Source organism: Frankliniella occidentalis, unplaced genomic scaffold (assembly GCF_000697945.3).
Source record: "Frankliniella occidentalis isolate FOCC.00 unplaced genomic scaffold, Focc_3.1 Scaffold126, whole genome shotgun sequence".
Taxonomy (NCBI): domain Eukaryota; kingdom Metazoa; phylum Arthropoda; class Insecta; order Thysanoptera; family Thripidae; genus Frankliniella; species Frankliniella occidentalis.
The window spans coordinates 74,571-84,947 of record NW_026267253.1 but is presented as its reverse complement, the minus strand read 5'-3'; the positions used below and the strand labels follow the sequence as shown (position 1 = coordinate 84,947).

General features: G+C 57.7%; 1 protein-coding gene across 3 annotated transcripts in view; it reads left to right on the top strand.

Moving 5' to 3' along the window:
• The window catches only part of LOC113201938 (tyrosine-protein kinase FRK), a 27,935-nt gene that overhangs the window by 4,685 nt on the left and 12,873 nt on the right, over window positions 1-10,377 (top strand). For 2 of the 3 annotated variants that reach the window (XR_003303192.2, XM_052270515.1), the window contains exon 1: window positions 7,136-7,406. The exons of the other annotated variant lie outside the window; for it this stretch is intronic. The gene's annotated coding sequence lies outside the window, so the exon portion shown is untranslated. Of the gene's footprint in view, window positions 1-7,135; window positions 7,407-10,377 lie in introns of those variants that run through there. 3 annotated transcript variants of the gene reach the window in all.

The following is a 10,377-nucleotide window of genomic DNA, read 5'->3' as shown; positions in this document are numbered from 1 at the left end:
CGTGGTTTTGTGAGGAAGACACTGCGACCGACGGCGACGCGGCTCCCCAGCAAAAGGGATGCGGCAAGAGAACTCCCAAACTGGTGCCAAACTGCGCGTCCTTGATCGCCCCCAAGGACGCGCGGACCGTCATGCGACGCAGAGATGCGTCCTTTTCTCTTTTTCCTCGGTGGGTAAAAGTCCGGCGCGAGGTCCTCTTTAGTCGTCGTCGTCGTCGTCTGTTGAGGGAGCGGCAGTAGCAATAACAAGACCGAGAAGCAGCAGCAGCAGCAGCAGTAGCAATAACAGCAGCGGCGTCTCCCAAATTTGGCGGTCAACGCCGTTCCGGTTTTTTGAAGGAAGATTCTGGATCACGAGCCGCGTGGCCCCCGGGAGAAACCGAAGTGAGCAGCAAGAGGCGATCTCTCGCGAGTGATGGTTCCCCGAACTGGGGCTGTTTGACGCTGTTGCAGACCCGCAGGCCCGGGATGTGTATGCTCCACCCCACCCGGCCGCGAGCCCCGCCGCTCCGACTCCAAAGTCTCTTTTGCAAGGCTTTTCAGAGGTTTCACTGAAAATGCCGGAGCCGGAGTAAGATATCTGACTAGCCCTCAATTTGAGTCATAATTTGCGATTCTCACCCAATGAGAGTGAGGCTCCCCACTGCAACTGGACGAGTTCGGGGAAATCTGCTCACTCCTTCAGAGTGAGAATTCGGTGTATATGACGCAAATGGGGTGAGCCTTATAGTCATCCTAAGCGAGGCCAAATTGTCTCACTCATTTTGAGCACGACACCTCACTCAAAGGTTTTCATTGTTCAGGTTTCATGCTGCACATTTGCTCGGGTCTTTTCTATGAACTAGGGGGGGGGGGGATATAATGCCGTCGTAAAATATCCTAGCCCTGAATCAATAAATGGGACCGCAAAAGACTATCTCTCCCTCTGTCTCTCTTTTTTGCCCGCTCTGCTTGCTCTGCTGATTGCAGTGGCCGGTGGCGGCCGCCATGGCGTTGCATTGGCATCACTTTGTCGTAACGGCGGCGCTCTTTTTCCCGCGTTGCTTTGCTTCGTTTTGCCGCATTCCGCGGCACGTGTCTACATGCTAGGCCTAGGCCTTCCGCCTGCTACACTGCCAACATAACACGGAGGGGTTGAAGGCATAAAAATTTTGGCGGCGCCGTGCGCCGCGAATTTTGGGGACGGCAGGGTATGGTGTATTGCGTGGAGTCTTGGCATCTGCAGCTGCTGCTGTGCCTCGTCTCCCGCCGCCTTCGCCGCCCGCACAGAGCCGCGCGTGTCGCTTCGATAGGTGAATCGAAACTGTGTCACTACCTCTACTCTACTCGGGCGCGACGTGTTTCCCCAGAGCGCTACACACAGGAAGCGAGCAGGAATCGAAACGTTTTGAAACCGATTGGGTTGGCGGTGCGGGACCCTCGTGCGGCCTTGCGGGTGCATATTCAATAACCTAGCCGGTTTTCGGATCGGATAGACGAGCAGCTGCGTGTGGACACTCTGCTCGAATGTGTCCCGCGCTGCCGTACCCCTTCACTAAGAAGAAATAAAAGTGATCACAAGGCAAGGATTAAGAACATATTAGATATTTTATTTGTTGAAACAGAAAGGAAACTTACATTTAAATTTTTTATTTTTATTTTGTTTGCATTTTTGGGGTTTATAATACTTCAAGTATTAGTTTTCCGTTTTTCGTTTTATGATTTTGTTGGAGCCCGTGTTATCAAAAACTGTATCACTTTCCTCAAAGTAATCTAACATTTTCCAAAATTAATTCATCTAAAGTTTGAGTAGAAACTGACCATGTCGATGGGATATTCGCAAGGCTGTGAACCCCGAATGAACTTTCGGCGGCCAAAAGGACTTCTTGGAACGCGCGCGCGCGCTCGGTAATACCCCAGGCCAGGCCAACGCGGCCGTACCCCGGCGGTGGTACCCGGTTTGGCTCGAGCGAGTAGTGTCGGGTAGTGACGGGTTTCCCGCCAGCCAGCCTCGACCTGACGCGAAGCGGCAGACCAGTGGCCGGCCGATAATAATAATGATTAAGGCAGAAGAAAAAAAACTAACGTGCAAAAGCAAACAGCTTAATGCAAATAAAACGGGCCACTATGCAAATTTCGAAACGGGATCACGCGGTCCTCCTCCTCTGTCGAAGTTGATTTGGTATTGGAGGGTGGGATTTTTCGAGTGTCGCATGTTCTGACCCCCTGTGTGTGTTTGTGTGTGAGTATAGGCACCCCTTCTGTAGATAAAAAATCTTGTCACTTAAAACGTGATCACTTGTCCTGTTAAATCGGCAAAAACTGTATACAGCTGACCAGATTTAGAATTTTTATTCTAGTCGGAAAAAAAAACAGATTCGAGGGTACAAGCTAACGATAACTGCGTATCACCTGCTAAAAAAAATATGTAAAAATTGCCCTGAATGTTTGGTGATTGCATATTTCAAAGACGGTGCTAAGTGTTGTGTGTCTTAATCAAGGCATTAAAACTCACCTGGAAGCCAAAATTTAAAATCTCTCTAGTATCTCTGCAAAGGTGCGACTGGGCACTTTTGTTTTTCCAATAAGCATTGTTCAGGATTTGTGACTGACGTCCTTTGATAGCGATTGTTAGTGCTAAATATTGCCATACGCGAGTATACGTCACGTCGTCACGTTACTAGTACGAAGTACGAACCAACCTCACCGAAATAAAAATAAAATATAAAAAGGCGCACTGCTCGGCCGTGTACGCGCAGTGTGTCACATAATGACAGGCTGCTGCTGCCCGCGGCGGCCCCCCTCGGGGCCGGCCGGCCCGCCCCGCCCGCTCGGCCTGTGCGTACCAGAGGCGTTTAAAAATAACCGTCTTTCTCTCATATGTAGGTTTTAATTTGGCGTAATAGTCGCCTGGCGGGACGCCTGATTTCTCTCCATTGCCGCGCCGCTGCATGCAGTGATGCAAAGTGGCTACTCGCGCCGGCTGTGGAGGGAGGCAGTGGAGGGTTGCAGTGGCGGCTGCAGTGGAGGGCTGCAGTGGGTGGTTGCAGTGGAGGGCTGCAGTGGAGGGCTGCAGTGGAGGGTTGCAGTGGTGGCTGCAGAGGCTGATGCAGTAGACAGTTGCAGTGGCGGCTGCAGTGGGTTGTAGTGGCAGCAGCAGAGGTAGCTGCCGCCACAGCGGCTCTGTGCGCGGCAAGGTGCGCGCGCGGAAAGGGGCGCCGCCGCGAGGGACTGCACAGAGTATTGACACTGCGCCTCGATACTCCGCGATCTCGGGGCGAATGCATTACTGGCCGTGTTTTTATTGCCGTCAACAAGAGCCGAGAAAGGTCGAATCGGCCCGTGCATCGAGCGGGGCGATAGCCATACGCAGATCGGCCCGCCCCGACGAGCACCCTTCTGCTGCTGCTGCTGCTGCTGCTGCTGCTGCATAGCAGCATGCGTCCACGGCGACCTCCTGACGTCACGGCGGCCCATATTGCACAACCGACGACGTCACAGCGTCGCAATGCGGGTCATGTTGGAAAGAAAATTGGCTCTGCTAAGTCGTGTGTTGGACGTCGCGGCGGACCCCCTCCCTCCCGCCCGCAGGGACGCCCAGTTCAGTGGCCGACGCGACGCGCCTACTATCCGCCCGCGCCGCGCCACCCCGCCGCCCGTCGCGGATTAGTTTGTTGATTCTGTGCCGCCTCGCCCAGCAGCAGCAGTCGCCCTCCCCCGTCCTGGCAGGTTTCTCGTGTCGTGGCGCTCCTGCCGCTCCAGCGCTAGAAATGGAGTGGCGCGGCCCGCAGCCTGCATGGCCTGTCTAGGCTATATCGGGACGCCGGCTAAAAATACCCGTCCAGTGCCGCGTGTCGTGTACGTCCCTACCAGGAGGCGGCCGCTGGCGCTGGCCTGGGCCGAGGGGACACCTGCCGCTGCCTCCAGGGGGCCGGCGGGCGCGGGTTGGTCCAGGTTGGTCCACCCAACCCTGTACGTCACCGCGGGGCAGGACCCGGAGGACACCGTGACCTTCCGGGCGCGGTGTCCTTGTTCCCGCATGACGATGTCCTTCGTGCGCCAGGCATGTCGTGGGCACACTCTTAGTTCCTTACACTGCTGCGTATTCACAGTTACACCCGGAACCAATGATCTAAAGGAGCCACATTACGAACGATTTTCCTCAAAATTACGAACAGCCCGTGTTCGTAATACAAAAAGCCTCGTTTGTAATACAAACCAGGCTCTTCGTAACACAAACAATTTGTTTGTAGTATACTAGTATAATGTTCCAAACCCTTTGTACGTTGTTCGTGAGAAACTTCCAGAGCAGGACCTAACTAAACTTTCTGTATGTCCCTGTGTGTAGTGTACGTACCGGTGTGTATTGTCTCTCTCGTTTACATGGACGCGGACATCTTCTGACGCGTGGACCCGAAATCGCGGACGATATATACAAAACGAGCTGCGAGACACCCTGTGTCAAAAAGAAACGGGAGAAAAAGAATATGGAATATGGGGTGGAAAAAATGAAAACAAATGCGACGCGGTGGTGTTGCTGCGTGGCGGTTTTAAAATGGCATCGTTTGGCTAGTTTACGGTCTCGCTGCCGCGCCGCCGCCGCCTGCCTCCCGTTCGGCCTGTCCAGGCCATAATGTGGCTATTTTACGGCTGAGTTTGACGCAACGCTAAGCCGGCCGGCAGGGGCAGGCCCAGGCCATGCGGCTGGAGCGGCTCTCCTCCTGGACGTCCGGCTTGGCCCGGTCAGGGCCCGGCTGGGCCTCTGCTCGGCTCGGTGCCTCCCCCGCCGCGCTCGCGGGCCTCGCGGCCTTGGCGGCTTACTCCGCGGTGCTTCGCGCCCTCCCGGCGATGGCCCTCCCCGTTCCGTGTCACGCTGGTCACGACGCGGCAGTGCGCGGCGACGACACGCCCTGGTAATGGCGCAGAAGCGCAGGCAAGGTCGGCGTCGTCGGGAGCGGGGAGTGCGAGAGTGGGCACGGCGTGTGTGCCGCCCTAACCCGTCGCCGGGGCCGGGTCGAGTCCCGGAGCGCTGACCTGCCTCTAGTTCTACGACGCCGGGACGGGGGGCGGGGCGGAGTCCTTCCCTTGGGCCGGGCAGCAGGCTGGGCTTGCGTTGCGTGATGGCGTGGCGCTGAGCTGCGCTGCGCCGGCCGGCCGGGGCCCCGAGAGCCAGGCGGGGCGGGGCGTGGTGCGGGGCCGGCGCGCATTCCTGAAGCAAGAGCTGCACCGCTGCACGGCCCCAGCCCCGCCCGCCGCCCCGGCCTGCTAGCCCCGCTCATCAGCCCCAGAGCCTCCAGGATCATCGGCCCGAGCACCTTGTGCAGGGAGCCCGCCGACTTTCAGCCGCGGGCCAGACCAGGAACCCCTTGGTGTCGGATGCTTCGGGTCGCCCCTGGGGTCCATCAACCCAGGAACCACCCAGCCCTAGAGAGCTCAGAGCTTAGGGCTCTCAGGTCAACCGACACTCAATAATGTGCTCTGGAACCTGGCGTTTCCTGGGGGAACCTCCGCTCAGGGGTCATCCCTCCTCAATCTGCAGACAGAAGCCCTGATGAAGGCTCCCCCGCGGCGCTAGTCGAGGCGGAACTGACGACTGTCCTGCTGTCACCGACTGTCTTCTAGCCCACCACCTGCTGCAATAGGCGGGGTCGCAGGCCTCTCCTGCCGGCCTGCTGGGCCTGCCGACTGCCTGCTGGCGAACCTGTTTGCAGCAGGATCTGAGACGGGCTGATCTCATCTGTTGCCCTCAGCTGCCGCCGCTGGACCTGGATCCTGGATGCTTTTGTGCCGGCAGCTCGACTCGTGAGAAAGGGTTCGGCAGAGCTGCGCCTGAGCGTTGCGTCGCTGCAGCGAAAGGGGCAGATCGAGGGGGAGGAGAGGTGGGGAGAGGGCACGAGGACACGCGGTGAGCTCGTGCTGTCCGCGTGTCCAAGTCCGCCCGTCCGTCCCGTCCTGCCCTACCCTGCCCGCCCGAGGGACGCGGCAGCAGCCGGACAGTCGCGTTTGGAAACTCTCCCTGCTGCTGCAGCATCTGAGGGTTTTCCTCTCAGTTCACTCACGCAACTCTCAAATTTTACTCTCCCTAAACTCTGTCCAGCCAGCCGCGGCAGTGTGCGTTAATTTTATAGGCAGTTCAGTTCATGAAGGCAGAGAGAAAAGGGGGGAACAAAAATGTGAACGCGCCAATGTCGAAACAGGGCGTGGCCCCTCCTTGCCGCTGTCTCGTCTCGATGATACTGCTCGGGCCACCTCGGTAGGCGGGGTAGAACCGCCCGCCCGCACCCTCACCACCTTTCCTTGCACGTTTGAACGTCGGCCGCAACATCATACCACGGCGAATTTCTATGGCACTGCTCGGACCTGACGTTCCGTGGGTTTGGTGCATGGTGCTCGCGTACCTTCCAGCCCTGCAAAGCTCACGCCTTCATTCCCTTCCCATACCCCCTGCAATCAAACGCCTCTTCCCTTTTGCTTTTCAATGGCACGGCAGTGCCCATACCCCACTCCTCTCTGAACCTCCCTCCCCCTCTCTCATACCAACCACGCACCACGCCTGCTCTGCCCTCTGGGAGCATCGCTACTCCAGCCTCCAGCCATTCTTCAGCGTTATTGACCCGAGTAGGTCTCGGGAGGTGGGGGTTGAGGGGGCTCCTGCTCTTCTCCACTCCTCCCCGAATGAGGTTGGGTGCATGGGTATGTGATTGGCTACCTAGAGAAAAATGCCTCACTGAATTCCCCCTGTGGAACCAATTTTTACTCAAATACCTCTTCAAATACCTCCACAAGGGTTAGTTACCTCTTTGAGTGCAAATAAAATACCTTGCGTATTGCGTCCACAATTTTGTCCATTGTCATTTTCAATTTTTCTTTAAAAGTACTATTTCCTCTTAGGTGCGGTGGCGAATCTCATACCCTCTTCAAAAGGCTACTATTATCAAACCGTATTTTAAATACACGATGGTGTGGGACCGCCAGGGGGACGCCGGTGGCTGCCTGGCAGCTGGCCGGTGTGCCTCAGGACCAGCGGGTGGGGGGCAGGCTCCGGCTCGGCTCCGCCCGTCACGACTCGACTCTGGCCCGCTCTTGCTCGGCTCGGCTCCTCAGTCCGCGGGCTGGCCGGGTGTCGTTGACTCTCTCCGCGCTGCTCCGCACTGCTCCGCCGAGTCTCGAGGCGTGCCGTCGCGTATCCCCGGCGTAGCCCATACCGCAACACTCGCGTGTCCTGCCGTGCCTTGTGTGCACTCGCGCGCGTCCCTGCGCACGCGCGCGCCTGTGTGTGAGTGTGTGTAAGCGTGAGTGCGTGCATGCGTGCGCCCGCAAGTGCTTGTGCGTCTAGCTCATCATCAGCATCACGAGGACCACCACCAGCAACGGCATTGTCAAGCGCCCTGCTAAACGTCTCGTCTCGCCTTCATCACTTGTGATATGGTGTGTTGAGAAGTGTGAAGTGCGACGAGAAGACTCCTCAAGCTTGGCTGCTGCTACTCCCGCTGCTCCTGCTGCTGCTACAGCCACCGATAGAACTCGCTCACTTCGGATGTAAAGTCGCCGGGACGCGCTTATTATTGACCTTTTTGCATCAGATTTCTTTAGCCGCCTCCCAAAAGTCCCAATCCCAATCAGAATCGTACGTCCCGTTAGGCACACGACACTGTGTGCGTGTGTGTGCGAAGGGGCCCACAGACACACCTGCGGCCGACCAGCCAGGCGGGCAGCGGGGAGGCTCTGCCTGGAGGCTCGGCTCTGGCTCGGCCTGCCCGTTCCGACTGGCACTGACACACTTTTCTCCCCAATAATGTCTGTTCCTCCTTATTGCCAGGGGGCCGGGCCACCCCTCACTCGCCCTCACTAAAATTGCCAAACGAGCTAAGGACAGAGTGGCGTATTGTGCCTTTTTAAAACTGCGGGACTTCAATTTTGCTATTTCGCGAAAATAAGTATTTTCTGGGGCATTTCCATTTGTGGCTTCATAACCAAACGCAGAGCCCCCTGGTGCTACATATGGGAGACGGTGAGGAGGGAGAAGGGGGGGTCTCTTTACCCTCTGCTAGTAGAGACAGTCTTGGGGACTGTCTAAGAAATCAGGGTCCAAATAAGTGTACTAGCCCGCTTGAGGTCGACGTCACTAGCGACTAGCGACTTTCGGGTACGAATGCTCACGCATGCGGTCGACCATGCTCATTTGCTCCAAGGGGTCATGTCATGCCCGTCCGCCATTCCCTGTTACGATCCTGTCTAGTTCAGATCATGCTCGCTTTCAAAGCGCCTTGTAGGTAGGCAATATCTTGCCTGCAATGCATGCGTGTACCGCGGGGTGGCCTACCCGCAGTCACGCAGGCGCTGAGCTCCCGTCGCTGGCCGGTTCCCTCGCACCCCCTGCGCTTCCTCCCCCGCTGCGCACAGCGACGGTCCTCTTCGCCCGTCGTCGTGCCCGTGTGTGTGTATCGCTGTCACTCGGGCCGTGACTCATACCTGCGGTGCTCGTTAAAGCGAGGCATGCAGCGCACCGGTGCGCTGTTGTGCGCGGCGGCCGTGTGGTCGCGCTTCTCAGAAGCTCCGGGCTCCTCCCGCCGCCGCATGACGCCCGCGCGTCGATATTCTGGGGGGCAGCGCTTGTAGGGCGGACGAGCGCCGCAACCCTTCCGCCCCACCTCGACCCATGACAACCATCGTATGGATAATTATCTGAAACCCATTTTATGGTTCTGCTCAAGGACAGAAGTAAATAAATGATGTAGGAAGCATCATGTGGTTGTAAGAAACCGAAACCAAATGGTTTCGTCCATTGCCCATTCTCGATTTTCTCCAACCATCAATTTATGGGTTTTCTACGATGACATCTACAGTCTTTCAATTCTCCTGGTGCCTCCTCCCTCCTTCCTTCCTGGGCGTTTTTCTAGCGGCAATCAGAGTTGTCTGCGGTCGCTCTCCGGCTCGCAGCTCTCTGGACCATTTGCTCGTTCAAATCTCCATTGAGTCAATTATATTTTTTTCGTTTGTGTTTTCTTTCTCGCGGTGCGCTGCCTGTCTGCCGGATACGGATGGGACTTGCAGGATTGTCTCTGGCGAGCGCGCGGCGCGCGGACGAGACACAACCGAGACTCAATCACCCACAACCGGGCGCCTCCTGGAGCCGGGGATGGCGCGTCGCTCGCTCTCACTCCCCCTCTTTACCTCACTTTCGGTCCACCTTATCCCATCACGTCTTAAACTCTTTGTGTAATTAGCGCACTTTCCTGGCCGGTCCAGCCCCGCCCCAGTGCGGTCCGCCACGCGCCGCGGTGTGTGTTGTTCACGGCAGGCTGCATCCGCTCGCCGAGTGCGATGCGCCCCGCTCCGCCACGCCCCGCGCGCAGCGCAGCAGGCGGCAGCTGCTGCCGCTGGCTCTGCTCTTGCTTTTGCTCGAGGTTTTGTTTCCACGTGAAAAGTGGGTCGCTGCATGGCCTTGACCCGATTCGACCCGATGCACCACCACCTCCGCTATACCTCCGACTCCACCTTCGGCACCGCGCCGCCGCGACGCCCTTCAGCCGGATGTGCAGTTGCCGGACCAGTCACGTGCTCTCGCTTTCGCCCGCGCCGCACTGTTGAAAAATGCACCGTCTCGATTCACGGACTTTTTATATGGGATGACGTCCTCGTTTATCAACAACAACAATGCCGTTTTACTGCAAAGCGGCAAATTTCTTGTACGAAGGACGTCGACGTTGTCCATTAACTTTACATATGTCTGTCGTCCTTAGAGGGCTGGATGATTTCCGCGGTTACAAAATGTGGCATAAAGCGTTTAACAAATTTTGCTTAACTTGTCAAAAGAAATGTAAAATTTACGTTTTTATCAGTGGCGGATCAGCGCGCGTCGACGAAATGATTTGAAAAGCGTGCGTTGCCGGCGGGCTGGAGGGAAACAAATCGTAATGATTATTCTTTTATGCGTAATGCGCCGCCAAACATGTGTCACGTGCGTGTACGGCGGGTGTCGTTTTGGGTCGCATCGCCGCCGCCTCTGTCTGATCTCGGCGCGAGTGAACGCGAGCGCGAGCGCGACCCCTGTGCCGTGCAGCTAGACAGCGGCGGCGGGCGAGGCGCGGGAGCGCGCGGACGACACTTACTAGCGCCCCGCCACGCCCTGCCACGCCCTGCCCCCCCTCTCCCCCATCTCTCCCACCCCCCTGCGGGTGTTGCGCAATCCAACATAACGTCGAAGGATGACGGCCCGCCCTCCCGCGTCGCACGACGTGCCGGCCGCCCGCAGCAGACGACATGGCACATGGTGGCCCACCCCGGCGACGCCCCGCAGCCCGGCGCGCCCTGCTGGGGATATTCCGCCGGCAATAACGTGCGTGGCAGATCGACCCTCATAATACCTAAGGCCCGAGCCTCGCCGCGTCCCACCCCG